The following is a 5000-nucleotide window of genomic DNA, read 5'->3' as shown; positions in this document are numbered from 1 at the left end:
AATCACGAACGGAGAGGTCAAGCGGAAGCCTGACCAGCGCTAGGGCATCGATTCAGAAACGGTTCAGGAGCTCACGCTCTGCCCACGCACGTGCGCCCGCCTGCCCCGCACCCCCACAAGCTGCCCGGCCCGAAGCCGTCTGCCTGGGGCTGCCCGCGCGCGCACGCGTATACGGCCGCCCCCCCATCCCGCCAAAGCCGCCCCACCCGCCACGTGCTTCTCCGTGAGACCGGCGGCGCCCCCCCAACACCGCCGCTTGGCCCGCGACGAGCCCGCCCCCCCCCCCCCCCCCCCCCAACCCTCCCGCCACCAGGTTCACCGTGACACCGGCCGCCCCCCCCACCCCCCAGCCCACCCACCCCCCCCCCGCCACCCCCCGCCCCATCCCACCCCCCCACCCCCCGCCCCCGCCACCCCCGGGGTTCGCGAGGAGACCGGCCGCCCCCTACCTCCGGCCCGCTTTCCACCAGCAGCAGCACATTGGCCGCTCCAGGGAAGGAAGGCGGGAGACCTTAGGACCCAGCGGCGTCGCCGCCGCCGCCTCCGTGCCGGGGGGCCCGGAGGGGCCTCCCGCCGGCGGCGGCGATGATGGGTGGCGCGTGTTTTGGACGCTGAGCCCCCGCAGCTGCCGAGTCCCTGCCGCGCCGTGCCCGCGGCCCGGCTCCCCGCCTTCCTCAGTCGGTCGCTCGGCCGCCCGCCCTCCTGCCCGCCTGCTCCGTTCCCGCCCCGGGTTGAAAGCCAAACGAACGCCGAAGGGGTGGGAGGGAGAGCAGCGACGGGGCGGGGGTGTGTGTGTAACAACAGAAACCGCTCCCCACCAACACCACCCCCCCACCACCCCCCCCCCCCCCCCCCCCCCCCACCGCCGCAACGAGCTCTGTCGACCCCCCTGCCGACCCCCCCCCAACCCCCACCCCTCCCGCCACCAGGTCCACCGTGACACCGGCCGCCCCCTGCCACCCCCGGGGTTCGCGAGGAGACCGGCCGCCCCCTACCTCCGGCCCGCTTTCCACCAGCAGCAGCACATTGGCCGCTCCAGGGAAGGAAGGCGGGAGACCTTAGGACCCAGCGGCGTCGCCGCCGCCGCCTCCGTGCCGGGGGGCCCGGAGGGGCCTCCCGCCGGCGGCGGCGATGATGGGTGGCGCGTGTTTTGGACGCTGAGCCCCCGCAGCTGCCGAGTCCCTGCCGCGCCGTGCCCGCGGCCCGGCTCCCCGCCTTCCTCAGTCGGTCGCTCGGCCGCCCGCCCTCCTGCCCGCCTGCTCCGTTCCCGCCCCGGGTTGAAAGCCAAACGAACGCCGAAGGGGTGGGAGGGAGAGCAGCGAGGGCGGGTGGTGGTGGTGGTGGTGGTGGTGTAACAGAAACCGCCCCCGATCCCCCACCCCCCAGCCGTAGTGCTCCGCGGCGCCGAGGAGGCTGCGGTCGGTTGGCGGCCGCACCCACCGCCCTGCAGCTCCGGAGTTGCAGCGGTGGGGCGGGGACCAACGGCTCTTCGGGCGCGCGGGCGACGGTGGGGGTCGGGGGGCTGGGGGGGGTGGGGGGCTGGGGGTGTCTGTGTGTGTGCGCGTGCGTGCGTGCGTGTGTGTGTGTGTGTGTGTCTGTGTCTGTGTGTGCGTGTGTGTGTGTGCGCGCCTGTGTCTCTCTCTCGCGCGCGCGCGCTCTCTCTCTCTCTCTCTCTCTCTCTCTCTGTGTCTCTGCGTGTGTGTCCGAGCTCGTGTGTGTCGCGGCGGGGGGGGGGGGGGGGGGGGAACAAACAACAAAACAACAATCCGAACAACACACACACACACACACACACGCGCGCACACACCCCCACACCCCCTATTCCCACACATAAAGCCCGGGAGCCCCCTTCCCACCCCCCCACCCCAACCCCGTCGAAAAAAACCTAAACGCGAATGCCAGCGAGCGCCTGGCAACGCCGGGACCCGGACCCGGACCCGGACCCGGACCCGGACCCGGTGAAGGGCGCCCGGTGCCCACGCCTCTGCGGCACAGCGAAAGGCGGGGGGAAAGAAACAAAATAAAAACACACACACGCACCCCCACCCCCCCCCCCACCCCCCCTCCCCCGAGACTAAAGCTAAACCCACGCTGCGAAACCAAAAGCTGAAGCCGAGGACCGCCCGGCAGCGCCGGGACCCCGACCCGGCGAAAAGCGCCCGGTTCCCGATGCGAACTCGCTCCAGCGAGACGGGCGTCTCCGTTGGGGGTGAGGTGCGGGGAACGTCGCCGCTTCTGCCGGGTCCCCTGGCAGCCGCGGGAAGCGGGGGGGGGGAGTGGCGGGCGGCGCCGTGCGGCGCGGAGTGGCGCGGCGCAGAGGGGCTGACTGGCGGCCGAGGGGGCGGGCAGCGAATGATGCCAGCGACTGCATGGCAGCCAACGGGTCGGGGCGGGGGGGTGGGGGGGCTGGTGCTGCGTGCACATGAGAGCGCGGCGGGGCGCGGGGGTGCGGGGGTGCGTTAAGAAAAAAAATTTCCCTTTTCATTTATTTTTTTTCGGATTTCATTGGCATCTATCGAAACAAAAATGTCTCGCACGACGCGGCCGCCAGGTCTACCCGCCTCCGGGGCGTGAAGCGGCCGACAGGTCTGCCCGCCTCCGGGGCGTGAGGCGGCCGTCAGGTCTACCCGCCTCCGCGGCGTGAGGCGGCCGTCAGGTCTACCCGCCTCCGCGGCGTGTGGCGGCCGTCAGGTCTACCCGCCTCCGGGGCGTGTGGCGGCCGTCAGGTCTACCCGCCTCCGGGGCGTGAGGCGGCCGTCAGGTCTACCCGCCTCCGGGGCGTGTGGCGGCCGTCAGGTCTACCCGCCTCCGGGGCGTGTGGCGGCCGTCAGGTCTACCCGCCTCCGGGGCGTGAGGCGGCCGTCAGGTCTACCCGCCTCCGCGGCGTGAGGCGGCCGTCAGGTCTACCCGCCTCCGGGGCGTGAGGCGGCCGTCAGGTCTACCCGCCTCCGGGGCGTGAGGCGGCCGTCAGGTCTACCCGCCTCCGGGGCGTGTGGCGGCCGTCAGGTCTACCCGCCTCCGGGGCGCGAGGCGGCCGTCAGGTCTACCCGCCTCCGGGGCGCGACGCGGCCGTCAGGTCTACCCGCCTCCGGGGCGTGAGGCGGCCGTCAGGTCTACCCGCCTCCGGGGCGTGAGGCGGCCGTCAGGTCTACCCGCTTCCGCGGCGTGAGGCGGCCGTCAGGTCTACCCGCCTCCGGGGCGTGAGGCGGCCGTCAGGTCTACCCGCCTCCGGGGCGTGAGGCGGCCGTCAGGTCTACCCGCTTCCGGGGCGTGAGGCGGCCGTCAGGTCTACCCGCCTCCGGGGCGTGAGGCGGCCGTCAGGTCTACCCGCTTCCGGGGCGTGAGGCGGCCGTCAGGTCTACCCGCCTCCGGGGCGTGTGGCGGCCGTCAGGTCTACCCGCCTCCGCGGCGTGTGGCGGCCGTCAGGTCTACCCGCTTCCGGGGCGTGAGGCGGCCGTCAGGTCTACCCGCCTCCGGGGCGTGAGGCGGCCGTCAGGTCTACCCACCTCCGAGGCGACCGGCGGTGGCCGCTAGGTGTACCCGGCTCCACGTTGCCGGCGGCCGGCTCAGCGTCCGTAGAAAGGGCTGCCAGGTCTACCCGGCTCCGTCGGGACTTAGAGCGCGGGCAGACCTGTTGGCTCCGGCAGTTCCTCCAAGGGGTCGCTGTTTCGCGCTGCCTCCAGTTAGGTCATCGTAAGAGGCGGCGTCTCTGCAGCGCCTCCCCCGCTGGCAGGCAGACACTGCCTTTAAGCGCCCCTTTCCGGCGCGGACCCATATTCTCCTTATATAGGGGCACGAGGCGTCTCTGCTCCAGACAAGCGCCACCGAGCGAGGGCACGCGGCTTAGCCGGCCAAGTGGAATGCTGGGCGGCCGCAGACGGTGGTTTCCCCCGGGGAATTGGGCACGGTTCTCAAGCCGGTGCTCTGTCAGGCGAGCGTGCACGGAACCGAGAGCACCCAGAGAGATGCCGAACGGCACGAAGCCGGGCGGCGTTGGGGCGGTCGCTGCCGAGTGGTGAGAAAAGGACGGGCAGAGGTGCACGGGAGAGGCCGAAGACCGGTGGCCGGAGGCGGCTGGCGGCACTTGAACGCTGGATACTGGGGGGGGGGAGCCGAGCTGTGAGACTACCGTGGGTGGTTACCCCCGTCCCCCCCCGGTCCCCCGAGAGCCCGATGATGGCGGAGGGGGGGAGCGCCGGTATGTGTGTTGACACAGCGGTGCTCCGTACGGTTCCAGCCCGTCGGGGGCTGTTGCCCAGCTCCTTGAGGGGGCCTTGGGGATGGGAGGAGAGGTGGCGGCGGCGGCACCTGCTCCCTTTGTTTGCCGGCCTTAAGCCGGAGCCCGTGGCATGGGCACGCCACGGTTTTGGCTGGTCGCGGTGGCCGGCAGCTGGATGCAGACGGCCCGGGGGGGGTGTGTCTCGAGCCACCGGTGGGTGGCCCCCCCCCCGGCCCCCCGAGAGCCCGACGATGGTAAGGCGAGAGGCGGCGGCGCCTCCCTGGTTCTTGGTTTACTCCTTTCGTTGCCGGTATCGTATGCCATACGTGCGGGGCGGCCTGTGGTGTCCGGCCGGCTCTCGGCGTCCCTGGTTTCTACCGGCCGGGCTCGGTGAAGGGAGGTCTGCACGGTGCTGTGAGCGAAGGCTAGTCGACTCCTCGGGTCCTTTGCTCTCTCGGCCCTAAGCCGGAGCCCGTGACATGGGCACAGCACGGTACGTTTTTGGCCGCCGGTGTTGGCTGGCAGCCGGGTGCAGATGGCCGTGGTGGGGTGTCTCGAGCCTTCAGCGGCTACCCCCCCCCCCCACCACTCTGGTCCCCTGAGAAGCCGGATGATGGTAAGGCGAGGCGGCGGCGCCTCGGTCCTCTTTTCCGCTTTCTTTTTTTCCTGGTGCAGATGCCATACGTGGGGCGGCCTGCGGTGTCCGGTCTGCTCCTGGCGTCCCTGGTTTGTACCAGCCGGGCTCAGTGAAGGGGAGGTCTGCACGGTGCTGTGAGCGAGG

This window comes from Athene noctua, unplaced genomic scaffold, assembly GCF_965140245.1.
Source record: "Athene noctua unplaced genomic scaffold, bAthNoc1.hap1.1 HAP1_HAP1_scaffold_280, whole genome shotgun sequence".
In the NCBI taxonomy this organism is placed as follows: domain Eukaryota; kingdom Metazoa; phylum Chordata; class Aves; order Strigiformes; family Strigidae; genus Athene; species Athene noctua.
This window is presented reverse-complemented; position numbering follows the sequence as displayed.